Raw genomic sequence first — 14,288 nt, 5'->3', positions numbered from 1 at the left:
GTTGAATTTGAACTTCATTTTTCACCTGGGCTGCTTTGATGAGACTTCTTACCTCTGCAAAACCTTAGTAGACTTCAATCAGTAAAAGATTTACAGCATGCCCATTCATGCCAAAAACCTAGTTATACTCAGGATATTTTTGTTTGTAGAATTTGATCTTGTAACATGTTACAATGTGTAAATATCCCCAAAGCATTTAATATTTCAGTTTTAATTAATAGCTTTTTTTCTTTGCTTTTTAGTAAGAACAAAGATCTTTTCTTAGAGCCTTTTTTGTTTTGAAGTACTCAAAAGGCAAATATGTGCTTGCACTTAGGCTTCCTTGTTAGGTCATCTCTTCAGGAGAGTACATGAATCTCTGAACTCTCTACACAGTGTACAACATGATGCATATTTTCCCCTCTGCTCTTTTACGCTAGTTAGACCTGAGCACAGTGGGGATTCTGTTTAAACTGAAGGGAGGATTTAGCCGCTTGGCGGCGGTGGTGGTTTAAAATATTTCGCTGACATTCAGTATTATACAAAAGTCTTAAGCCAACCATCATTTCTTCATGTTTTGCTTCCAAGGAGCCAGACTTTCTTATATTTAAGTGGTTTTGAGCAGTAGTTCTCCAGGCTTTCCGAATGTCTTTCTTATGATTTTCTTTGGATGTTGGTTGGTTGTTCACTTTTTTTCAGTCCACTCCTGGTACTTGACCATTTTCAAAGAAATCTTTCTTTTGTTTGTTTAACCACTTAATACTGACCTATGAATCATTCAAGCATAAAAAAAGCACCTAACTCAAATGATGAACTAGTGCTGTGTGAACAGACAACTTAGAAAGGATCCTATTCTAAATTGCACCTTTAGGGACTTATTTCCAGCAGCCTGTCACAAAAACACATAATTTCTTCTCATTTCTTTGGTTGAATCCATGAAAAATGCCAAAGACAACACAGTTTAAAAGAAATAAAAGATTGTTTTTGCAACAAAAAAGAGAACTATTAGCAGAAAACTTGGCATATCTTGGCACAGTGTGAAATGTGTTCTTAGAAAATCTGACAAAACTGGACTAGTGGAGAACAAAAGAAGAAATGGTAGTCCTAAAAACAACATCTATAGAGCCTGAAAATCATGTCCTTCCAGTAAAGACCTGACACAGGACATGAGACATCCAATGGAGCATCATCAGAAATTATTTCATTGAAAGGGTAGCTGTCAAGAAGCCATCTTCAAAGAATAGTAAACAGTAGATGAATTAAAATGCATGACTCATATTTTTCCCTGCTTTTTTTGGTTTTGTTTAGTTAATCCTGAGCACAGTAGGGATTCTGTTTAAACGTCTGGGACGATTCAGTAGTTTGCCGGTGGTTTAAATGGCCTTGCAGACATATATGGTGTAGCGATCCGGCGTTTAATTTCCTTTATTTCATAGCATGTTGCTGTTGCCACTCCTGCTACTGTGTACACGTACATTTATAACAGTACTATTTTAGGCAGCGCTATCACAGCTATTAAATGCTGTTCATTGGTGTAAAATAACATATTATATTTGTAAGAGTGAGAATAAAACTGACAAAAAGAACAAGATAAGGTGAATAGATTTAATAGAGAAAGTCTTCCCTGAACCACTGTCACTGTATTGATTTTTCCATAAACCTTAATTAACTGTCTTAGTGTTTGTTGCGCTGAGGAGCATTAGCCCACTAAGTCCCCTCTACAGTGCACCCTGTAGAACACAGAAAATTTGCTATGGTAACATGGAGCCAGCATTACAGGGCAACATACTCTCAAATTGCAGGCCACTAGAGATGTTACCCTGGTAACCACTTCCACAAGCAACAGCAGGACAGAAATGTAACATGCAGACCAACAATAGGGACAGTAAATGAAAAGGTCTAATGTATCTGTGCATCTTTTGATTTAAATATTTCACAGCAATCCAGTGTCACCACTAAACGCTACATTAAAGCTGTGTAGTGTTTTTAGGAGGCAATATGGATAACCGGTGACAGAATACACATGTTAAAACTGACAGTTTTGTGATTTATCTGGCATCGTGGTGAAGCAGCCGTACAGTACACGATAAATAGAGTGTCACTATATATCACCTTAAATGGCTTCCTGCATTCTTTAATTACATTTTCCCTCCATTCATCAGCAGAAAATGTAATCTTGTTATTCACACATTCAGGCTGGGAGTGAGAGGAGGAAATAATGATGGTGTTTGTCACAGCGTCAACATCACCTTTTTGTCTCACACTTTCTAATCACACAGTCAGCCTTTTTCACAGAAAAGGAAAACATTAACGTAGAGCAGCAATCAGCATTGTGGACAAAAATTTATAGCAGTTCTTGAATCACCGACGATTAAATGTTGATGATTTTACTCAAGAATAGGCTGACACTACAAGTCATATTTTAATCTTTAATAATTAAAAATAATTACTGATAGAGCCAGTGCCAAACGTGTTATTCTTGCGTGTTTTTGAGGTAGTAGTATGAAAGCAGTGCACTTAAAGTATTAAATCGTCTTATTTTCTTCATGCAGGTATGCGGTTTAAACATTTCCCTCATATTTTCAAGGCCCCGCGTTGCTCCAACCTCGGGTTTATCAACTTCAAAAGGCGAAGTTAATAAGCAGCAGAAGTCCAGCTGTGCCTTTGTTGATTGCTTCTTGATGACCGTACTCAAAGCAACACCTTTATCTTCAAAGTAGGTATACCAGGACACCTTCATCTTCTAAGAAGTAACCGGTGCAGCCGGTGTGCAATGCATACAAGCCAGAAAAGCTGGACAAAGTAGAAACGGATACGGCAGTTGTTAGGAAGATACCTAAGTATTTGAAAGTTGCTCTTTAGCTTATTTAAATTTCCAAAAAGTTTCCTATACAGAACAAATAAACGAGAAGTGATGTGCAGGGCTACATTTTCAGAATGTAGCCAGACAACTGCATGCACTTATGCAAGAGACCAGAGTTGTAAGTTTTCGGTGTTAAAATATTAGTGAACATGAGTGATATTAATGGAGTTTTGTGGGAGGATCTAAGTATAATTTCTTCAAAACTCACTGAGTACTAGGGTCATTAATTATGTTGCGGAAGTGGCTGCTTGCCATTTGTGAGCTGGAGCACAGAGATGCTGTTCCGAGTAGTGGCAAAACTCTTCTGCAGAGAGACACCTGCTGAGAGGCTTGGCTGAGCACAGTGGAGGAAAGAGGAGGCTGCGAAATGAACTGTGATGCACGCCTGGCACACGAATGCAGGGACAGGATCCAACAACTCGTCCAGTGCCTCCCCCCACATTCCCAGTAGCCTTCCCCCTTCTGCTGCCACTGTTAAAGCAGGCAAGGGCACCTGACAGGTGGAATTGGGGGGGGGGGGATGATGGCGTCTGCCCAGAGATGGGGCTTAAGGCTCCTGAAAAATAGAGCTGCTAGTCGGCGGCGTCCAGGAGTGAGCAGGCAGTCAAACACAACACAGTTTGTGTGCGTGTGTGCGTGCAAGTTAAAACGCAACGTGATGCGTGTTTATGAAATTAAAACGTGTCATTTATCGATACCCTCTTTCTAATACTGCACTCTCCAGTTTCCCCTGCTTCTTCACATCGAGCATCAGAGGATTAATTTTGCCTGTCATTCCAGATTTAGCCTCTGTTGCATAATCAGCTTGTCAGAATTAGTTTTAACAATGGCACATAAAAGATTTCTTTAGAAAAACCAATCAACGTCGATTATCAAAGGGAATTTTTAACAACGTCCTGTCTAACAAATAGCCTAACACACCAGAGAAGACAACAAGACCATAGATGAGATGATAGCCTCTCCTTTGGCTCACAATCAATATGTCACAGGCAGAAGATGTATGGGGGTAATTTTACTCGCCTAGAAAGCACAGAAATACACAGAAACTGTTGGTGGGCTGGAGGAGCCAAAAGACTCTTGGATCACATGCACAGGAACAGCTGTTTTAGCATGGATACATTCCCCCACACATTTCCACTATCCTTATGCATCTGTCCCGGAGCTATGCGATTGTGTGTCTGTGCATGTCTATTCGTGTTTATGTGCACGCGCTGCTACTGCTGAGTGCGTGGACACAGTAATGACAGTGTAGAGAAGACCTTATAACCCTGGCCCACCACATGCTCACACGCTGACTCCCACACACTTTCCACCATTGCTCACTCATAACCCTCTCGCTGCTGTCACATAAAACCCAGTAGCCATAATTTTCATTGTGATTAAATGTTTTGCATGTGATGTGAGATGGTCTTCGCAGATGTATTACGTATTGTGCCCTTCGGGTAATTTGGCAGTGTAGCTCAATCACGGCACTTTTTATTTGTTGTCTAGACCATTGACCTTGCAACTTATTGTCGGAAACTGTTACTGGCTTGTGTGTGTAAACCAGCTTATTGGCGCTGCATGTATTAAATTGGTAATTAAGCTGAAAGATCTTGACATTTGTGTTAGCAACTGGGAAACCTTGAAAGACCTTGATAGATGGTGTTTGGTGTGTGCGCGAGCTATGCTGCAGGATGGGTTTTATTACTATCTGATGTTGTATCCACCTGATTTCTCTACTGTTTTACTGTACTTGAAGTTTATTTGAATTAGCTGTTTTTCGTGACTCAGTTTTCACTCATAATAAAAGATGTACATTTGTTTTTAAAGTTTCAGTTGTGGCCAGAAGTTAAGATAAACTAATCATGGGCATGAATGTCCTAGTAATTTCAATCTTTTAATTATTTCTTTGAACAGGGTGGAAAGATTGTACAGCATAGGTCTTTAATGACAATTTGATGAAGAAATGTGGTTCTCTTTTGGATTTTATCCAACCCACACAAAGTCAAAATATATATACATACAGGATCAAATATATCCATGCACCCCCACTAATATTTGGTCAAATAGGTAGGAAGTTGTGCATCGACTGGACCCTTTTGGTAGCCATAAACAAGCTCCTGGCACAATTCTGGTTGGATATTTTTCTACGCGTCTTTGCAGAATTAGACTGCTTTAGCTATTCCAAAACCAGTTTTGGTGTGTGTTTGAGATCAAACATCCAGTTGTGTCCAAGTTTCAACTATCTGGCTGTTGATCTGATGTGAAATTTAATTATTTGAAGGTAGTCCCCCTTCTTCATTATCCCATCCACTTTGTGCAGTGTACCCTACCACTTCCAGCTAAACAGCCCTAGTGCATGATGCTATATACGCATAATTGACAGCTGATATAGTGTTCTTCGGTTTGAAAGCCTGACTTTTATCAAACATACTGCTTCGATGTGACCAAATAGCTCAAATTCAAATTTTATTTGTCACACACACACAACCATACACAGTATGACATGGGGGTAAAATGCTTGTAGCTGTACAATGCCCGACCATTAAATGACAGAAAAAACGTTTTACAATATTTACAATTTACAGTTTACTACAAAATTTACAAATTAACTTAGGAATTTACAGTAAAGAATGTGCAAATAGCAGAAGAGATTATAAAGATTATAAATTATAGGAATTATAGGATTATAGGAAATGTGTGGTGGTGCGTGTGGTGACGTGTGTGAGAGTCCAGTCTTATAGTGACGTGTGTGGGAGAGTCCAGTCCTACACCTGGTTCAGGGCCCGAATAGCCTGGGGAAAGAAGCTCCTCCTCATTCTCTCTGTTTTGGCCTTAAGGGAGCAGAAGCGCTTCCCAGACCTCAACAGTGAGAAGAGTCCATTGTTGGGATGGGAGAGGTCCATCATAATCTTCCTAGCTTTGGACTTGCACCGCTTGGTGTAGATGGACAGCAGGTCAGGGAGCTCTGATTGAATGATGCGTTTGGCTGAGCGCACCACTCTTTGCAGATCTCGTCTGTCCTGCTTGGTGCTGTTCCCAAACCAGGTGCAGATGTTTGCCGCCAGGACGCTCTCGATGGTGCAGGAGTAGAAGTTCTTGAGCACCTTCAGTGGCAGATGGAAGTCAAATAAGTGACAGGTCTGAACTTGTATTCACATGCAGAATTGTTTAGAAATGACGCCACAAGACGTTCACAACTTATATAAAGCTACAATTCCCCTTTGTGCATCTTCACTGAGTTCAGTCTACCCAATTAGTGCTGTCAAACTAATCTTTTTCAAAGAAAAAGTACCATGATGTTAATAATCTTTGGTCTTGTCAAATTAAAATACATTGTGGAACTTTCAGCTCCACTTATTAAAAGATGATATGTAGATATTTGCACCCGTATCTATACGTTTGACCCTGTGGGGTTGACAGAAAATCCAAAATAAATACAAACGTGTGCAAATCTTGTTTTTTTAGAGTAATTAATGCTGTACAATAATTCCATCCCAGAGAAAGAACAGTTCAAAGAAACTATTAAAAGCCCCGAATTACCATGAAATTTATGCCTGTGATGAGTGCATGTAAATAATTGTAAATACAGAGGTTAAAGAACAATCTAGCATATTGGATTAATAAGCATATTGGATTCATACATAGAGTTTGTTTGCTTCAGCCCGGTGTTCCTTTCAGCTGATGACATCGAGATATTTACACATTATAAATCAGAAAATAATTACACCCCCCAGTTCGATCCTCACGCTTAACGCGCATCATTTTTTTCCAGCAGTAGCAGCACAGGTCAGCAGTCCACAAAGAAAACAGCATCTACAAAGAAAACAACACACGGAGATTTGTATATTCCTGTACAGGAAGACAGAAGATTTGTATACCCTTTCACAGTTTCACACTTTCTTTAATACACTGTACTTGCAAATGTGAACACATTTGCACTTTCCTTCACACAGTCACAAATTTACACATATTTACAAAACTCTACTCAGGTGCATAGTGAGACACCGATTTAAAACTCTTCACACATACTTTGCAAATATCTTTGTTACAATAATATGTCTGAAATAACTGAGAATGTCAAGTGGTATGTTTTCCGCTTCTCACTCGACCCAGTGAGAAGTTGTTTCAGATAGTAATGAATGTGTTAAATTAAAACCTAACGATTCAATTTAACTTAAGACTGCAACGACAGTTAGGGACATCCTGACCAAAATGTCTCATCTGGAACTCGTATTCTGGCTTTCCAGTGCAAGCTTGCAGCTATTGGACACAGAGTAGCAGGTAGGCTGCAAAAACCAGAGGACCGGCTGTTCCACAAGTGACAGCTCATTATAGGAAGAGTTCAGGGGGGTAATGGAAAAGGATTTTTAGTTTCTGATTTCTAAACCTTAAAGTGTTTTTGTTAAAGTGTAGTGGGAGTCAGGATATTACTCATGCTGAAATTTGTCTGGGGAAAAGTTTTTAAAAAGCAGAATGTACCTGAAAGTGCAATCTCAGTCTAGTCGGTGATGCTGCAGTGTGGCGCTTCTGTAAAACCCTCTTTCAGTTGCATTTAGTGCTGGCAGACAGTTGGAGCAGTGAAGGCTTTCACTGGTAATTTTCAGCAAGTGTAGTCCTGTGAAGATCTAGATTATTTGTGATTATCACTGCTCATACATCCACACAGGAAGTACAGGATTTCTTTCATTCACTTTCTAATTCTACTATCGTTTACCTAAAATCAATATTTGAATTACAAACACTTTTGGCAGCATTCTGGAGCCTGACTTAAAGGATATGCTTCCTCGATAATTTATGAGAATCATAAAGCAGTACTTTATGAGCTCATATTATTCATTAAAACCACTGACGTGGAATGTGCTAAATTACATAACCAACATTGATTGTCCTGCAATACTAATCCAGTCCGGACACAGCTTATCTGCCTTGCATAGATCACTGAGGCTGTTAGAAAGCTTTGCAGCAGAAATGCTTAATGTTCTCTCAGCGTGATGTTCCTTAAGATCTCCATGAAGAGATGCTTCTGATGTGTGGGCGCTGAGGCCGCTACAGGAAGCTACCCAGGTCTTCTACACTCAGAGTGATAGCTGCCAGGTCCTTGGATTGATTTTCACTGGCTGAAGTCCAGGCGCTGCCACGGTTTGGAAAGTATCCTTTTCTACCTTGTTTCAGTTTGACCGCAAATATGCAAAGATGGGGAGAGACCCCAACGCGCTGTCTGTTTTCTCTTGGCAAATATCTTTAAAAGATTTATTGTGATTAATTGTTACATAATGCAATCATAATATATTAACAGGAATCTAATCTTTACCCCAACACTGATAGTCACACACAACTTTTAGTTTTTCCCAGCATTAATTTAACACTGAAGTGACAGCTCATGTCACTGGACACCTCTGCAGAGGTTTTGGTAAACCCGGCAGGAGGAAGGATATTGCCCAGAGCAAACAGACCACACTCAGTTTTATATAGACAGCAATGCAGCCTCCAGTCTCTGAAAATATCTCTGTGAGTAGTTCTTGAAGCAGTGTTGACTTTTGATTTTTTTTATTTTATTCCTGGCCTGTGATGATCATGATTGTTTGTGGATTTGTTTGTTTATTATTCATGTAATTTTTGATTCGGTGAATTTAAATTATTCACCGCACCTCTGCTTGTCTTTCTGGTGTCTCCCAAATCATGAATCTTTCATTTAGTGTAATATCTGTTATTTTTAAATAGTTAAAATATTTCCTCACTGGTACTAGAAAGCATGCCTCTGTCACCCCCGTTTTTGCTGATTTGCATTGGTTACCCATAAAATATCGTATCGAATTTTAAATATTGTTGCTCCCCTTTAAAATTATAAATAATTTAGCCCCTAGCTATCTTGTCGATCTCCTGTCCATATCTCCCTGGGCGAGCCCTCAGGTCTTCAGCCCAATTACTCTTGGTTGAGCCTAGATCTAGACTTAAATCTAGGGGTGACTGTGCTTTTGCCCTGGTTGCACCTAACCTGTGGAATAACCTTCCCATCACTATCCGTGGTCAGACTCCCTTTTATCTTTTAAATCTCGTTTAAAAACTATCTATGTACTTTATCTTTTAGTTATATCAGTTCTCAGTAACTTTATCCTTATATTCCCTTTACTCCTGTATAATTAGTGCCCTCAAGCTGTTGACATATGTGTTACTTTGTCAATATTCTTTTCTTTAATCATGTCTTAATGTTCCTGTTTCTACTGTAAAGCTGTTTTTTTTAAATGTGCTATATAAGTACAGTTGTATAGTGGGTTTTCACCGTGCGTCATCAAACCGGAAGTCAGCATATTGGAGATACTGGATGTAAACAAAGCGCGCGCACTCAAACAGATTCCAAACGTCGAACAAAAGGAAATGGTGAATTATTGCCGTGTTTTTGGCTGTACCAATCGGTCAGACCGTGAAAAACATTTGCAGTTTTATAGACTGCCAAAAGTTATTACAAATCAGGGAGAACAATGCCGAAAGTTATCAGAGGAAAGGAGGCAGTTATGGTTGGCGAAGCTAAACCAGGATCTACAAGGCAAAATTCGGACAACATCCGAATTTGTTCTGCTCATTTCTCTTCTATAGTTAAGCATACTTAATAAAATATACTCGAATTACACTACTTTTTGATAAGGGATGATATCATACAGTTAAGGTTTGGTTGATTAAAGATGTTATTGCATTACTTACTTTAGCATTCACAACATATCTGTCGCTGATGACTTGATACTGCATATCCCTCACCCATCCATACACCATCTGGTTATAGGCCTCCAAACCTTTATAAGATTTAAGGTCTTCTGCTGTCTTCTGGGCGAGAAAACCAGGTCGTTGACGATATCAGAATACGCAATAGACGGAAGACTCTCCGGGTCGTCATTGATCCAAGATGAAGGAGCCAACTCGTTTGGATCTGCACCACCAATAAACCTTAACTTTTCCAAATATCGTGCCATTTCCTGCGGAACAAGTCCTGCCCTGTATGCCTTTGCATCTATAACGCATTTTGAGGAGCTTTTCTGTGGTTTCGGGCATTGATCCATTGCAGTGTTTACCTCCGAGTGCCTCCAATATGGCCGCGCATGCAGGTTACTGCCCAGAATTGTATTGTATTTGTATTGTATTGTATTGTATTTTCATTTCATCATTTTAAGCTACCAAACAATGTAACCTCATATGCTCATTATCATGCAACTACGGTATCCAAGACTTCTAGTAGGTCAGCATTGGATTTCTAATCCACAAACTCCCCTGCACATCACGCAGTTTCTGATTTCACTTAGTGACAGCTTAACTCAAACAGGCCGCAGTTCCGAGCGAACCTCACATCGGCAAATGATTTCACTGATTAGCATAATGTCAACCAGGCAGGAGGTGGTTGTCAAATAAAATCAGCTGCTTAGTGATCTTTAGGTAAAGCCTGCATGCTCTCTGACTCATGTGGAACACAGATGCTTATTTCTGCAGTACAGTACCAGACTCTCCGATACCTAAAAATATGGAAAGCAATGTGTTGACGAGGCTGCTACGATGGTGGTGGGAGTCCCATCAGCGCTGAAAAGGCTGAACATATGGCTCATCCTGTGATGTGATTTAGAATGTCTGCAACCCAAGCAGATGCAGGAATCAGAGTATTAACACAAAATGCCCAGCCATCATGCAGATCGTAATGGATCGTCTGCTAATACATATTTGAACTGCTCATTATTTTAGCACTTCTACTGTGTTAGACGGTGATAAATACTGTATGTGCATTTGCTAATGTAAACAGGCTTCATATGTATTCAAGCTGCACCAAAGGAGCTGAGTGCTGACAAGGCACATACAGGCATGGAGAAAACAAAGAGAGCGCGAGGGGAAGAATAAGGAGACGAAGAGAAGGCTTGTAATGAGGATCCTTTTGCTAAGGAAGAAGGGGGCGTCTCCTGGCTGTCTTAATAAAGCAGGAGGGAGGCAGCAGTGGGACAGTATTAATGATGTGCTCAGCTGTCTAGATCATATCTGTCATGTTCATACAAAAAGAATGAGAGCGAAGGGAGGATGGTGAACATATCCTAAACATGAAAATAGACATTTATGTGTTTTAATATCAGTTCAATGTGATTATTAAACCGTGTGATATATTTTAGGTTGGAGGAAACTTTAAATTGATTTACTTAACAGTAAAATAGTGTAATCGAGTTGTCGTGTGGTCAGATATTTTAGCCTCCTGCGATATGGATGCTGTCAGGTAATCCCGATGTTTTATACTGCAGCATAAAACTCTATGTGTGTGTATATGTTTGTGGTCCACATGGTGCTTATCATACTGGGACCTAAATCTGTTTACACGGTCACATTATGGAGGCTTGTCATCGTTATTGGGACATAAAGTAAGTCCCCGTAACATAAATCATTAAATTTTAAGTTGAAGACAGCAGATATTGCTGGGCAAGAGAAGGTCAGAGAGGAGATTGAGTTTTCTGAGTGAGAACAGTCCCTATAGAAACCAGGAGAAAAGCAGAAAGTGAGATATGGTTGTATGGAGCACATGGGAAAAGCCCTTCAAAGCTGCTTCCTAATCCTCTTCTATCCCAGACCCCCTCCCTTCTCCTTCTCTCAGTTTAATCTCCGACACTGCATTAACATTTAAATTTTTCCACAGCTATTTGAATCTATCCTATGCTGCGACCACCTAGATTTATGCATTTATACTAATTACCTACTGCTGGGGTGGGAGGTGGATGGTTTAACCTTCTCACAGCTAATTTCTCATGATTTCTCCAAAGCCTTGACGCAGCCCGCAGGGGGGGAAAAATGACCTTTTCTAATTTTATTATCAGCAATATAAACAAAATGACACTAATAAGGATAATGTGATGACACCTTTAAAAACATCTCATTCCATTTCATTTTGGAGCATCAGATGGTAATAATGAAGCTGACCAAATATTTGATTGGCTTTTATTTGCAAAACATGATTTGCATATTTTTTTTTTTAATCTCAGACATATTTTCTGAAACAGGATGGATGGTAGGAAAATATAACCATTACCAAACCAAATGGAATTTCAGATCCGGTGTGCCTGTTGTCAGGACTTCCAAAACACGGTTGATTGCGAGATTTTGTATGACATCTTGGATTAGCTCATTCCTCACTCCTCATAGGTTTTAGTCCATATTGACATGACAGCATCACACAGTTTCTGGAGATTTGTTGGCTGCACGTCCATGAGCTTTGTACCATGGTGCATTATCCTGCTGGAAGCAACCATCAGAGGATGGGTACACTGTGGTCATAAAGGGATGGATAACACAGTGGTGTTTAAACAACGCTCAATTGGTACTAAGGGGTCTAAAGTGTACCAAGAAAATATCCCCCATGTCATTATACCACCAGCAGCGGCCTGATACGAGGCAGGATGGAGCCATGCTTTCATGTTGTTTATGCCAAATGTGAAGAAATCACGATTTATCAGACCAGCCAACGTTTTTCCAGTCTTCTGTTGTCCAATTTTCCAATCCAATCCAATCCAATCCAGCTTTATTTATAGACCAATTAAAACAAAACAGCTTACTTGATCAAATTCCAATTAAAAGACAGAATTAAAATAAAAAACACATATTAAACAAACATAAAAAATAAGACAATAAAGTAACAATAAGTTTAAAATAAATACAATTAAAAAGTCTTTAAAAGGTTTTATTAAAAGTAGAAGATTAAAAAGTGTCCAAATATTGACTCAAACTGACTACAAGCTAATTGTCATGGAGAAAATGTGTATTTTTAAATGTGATTTGAAGACCTCAAGTGTTGAAAAGCAAACAAGTCTTTAAAAGCAAACAATAAAACTTCAAGAACAACAATGAAATGGACAGGCAACCATTATGAAGAGCCGAGCACAGTTGTAATGTGCTCATGTTTTGTGAACTGAAGCCTTGGTTTCCTGTTCTTTGCTGACACAAGTGTTCTGCTGCTGTAGCCCATCTGCTTCAAGGTTACATGTGTGGTGTGTTCAGGTTTCCTTCCTATCAGCCCAAAGCAGTATGGCCACTTTCCTCTGACGTCTGACATCAACAAGGCATCCAAACCCAGAGAACTGCTGCTCACTGGATATTTTCTCTTTTCAGACAGTTTTTTATAAACCCCAGAGATGGTTTTGTAGGAAAACCTCAGCAGAGCAGCAGATTCTGACACACTCACACTAACAACAATGGCAAGGTTTACTGCCACTTAATTCACCTTTCTTCCTCATTGTGATGCTCGCTTTGAACTTCAGCAGGTTTTCTTGGCCGTGTCTATGTGTTTAAATACACGAATTACTGCCATGTGATTGGCTAATTAGATATTTCTCCTAAAGAGCAGTTGGCAACTCTTTCAAGTGTGCCTAATGAAGTGGCCAATTAGGGTGCACTGTTTTGAGACATTTGGACAACGTTTGTTTGTTATCTGACCCAACAACACCGGGATCGGTGTCACTGTGGGAAAAGCTGTTAGCAGTTAGCAATCCGCTGGATCTCTAGTGGGAAGGTTTTTAAAGTGTTCAGCAAGTCAGCAGCGACACAAAAGTTCAAACCACAAAAAAATGGTAGATGTTAAAAAACTAGTGAGAGCTCAATGACTTTTCAAGTTGTTTTAGTTTCTCTTGGGTTTGAGAGATGCTCGGGTTAGAGGAGGAGGAGGAGGAAGAGACTGTTGTTTTGGTGCTCTGCCACCAAAAACCTTATCTGCCCTGCTGCGAGGCTGTAGTGGAAATGAATGTCATCAAAGCTCGGCTTGGATAATGGCCACAAAATAACTATCATATTATGGTTTCAGCTGTGCTAATGAAAAAAATACCCTCTCTGAGGCCTCAAACAAGGCAAGGTGTCAGTTCTACTTGACAGTTCAAAACAATATTTTTTTTTCATTGTTGTGTGTGCTCGCCCTTTGGGCATCTGGTAATTTCTCAGCACAATTAATTCAAGTAGACTTTGTTAAAAGGTCAATAGTGAATGATAGATTATGTTGTTTTTAATTATATTTTTTTCTGTAACACCGCTGAAAACGAGATAACGAATGAATTCGAATACAAGCCCTTTTTACTGTGTGTGCTACCTGCCAGTGAATGATAAATAGTTCAGGTTAATTTGCTCACGCTGCATGTATCATTCCGCTGAGGGTTTATAAAACTTCACTGATGCACATTTAAACATCTTTTTATACCGCTGACTGCAAAAATGATTCGAGGTACATTAGATAACAGGCGTCGTACACCTGAGCAATGTCATATTTGTGAATTTACATTCTCAAAGGTGCTGACGTCAATCAAGTCCAACGCCATTATGAGGGAAAAAAAATGTTGAGACCTTTTACATCTCAATTTGTTTCTGAAGCGGAGCCAAAGCTCACTAATTAGAATGATACTGCTTTTGGAGCTGCATGCCACAACTATGCTTTCTAATTTCAAATGTGTGTGACGGTGGTGCGGCC

The 14,288-nt window shown here is 39.6% G+C and overlaps 1 long non-coding RNA gene across 1 annotated transcript in view; it reads left to right on the top strand.

The window, feature by feature from the left end:
* The window catches only part of LOC147315680 (uncharacterized), a 57,635-nt gene that overhangs the window by 39,052 nt on the left and 4,295 nt on the right, over window positions 1–14,288 (top strand). The window lies entirely within an intron of this gene.

Source organism: Aulonocara sp. 'chitande type north' Nkhata Bay, linkage group LG13 (assembly GCF_057382095.1).
Source record: "Aulonocara sp. 'chitande type north' Nkhata Bay isolate Kocher_YH1m ecotype deep benthic linkage group LG13, A_spYH_male_GT1.1, whole genome shotgun sequence".
In the NCBI taxonomy this organism is placed as follows: domain Eukaryota; kingdom Metazoa; phylum Chordata; class Actinopteri; order Cichliformes; family Cichlidae; genus Aulonocara; species Aulonocara sp. 'chitande type north' Nkhata Bay.
The sequence above is the reverse complement of the archived record's forward strand: the minus strand, read 5'-3'. Positions and strand labels throughout refer to the sequence as shown.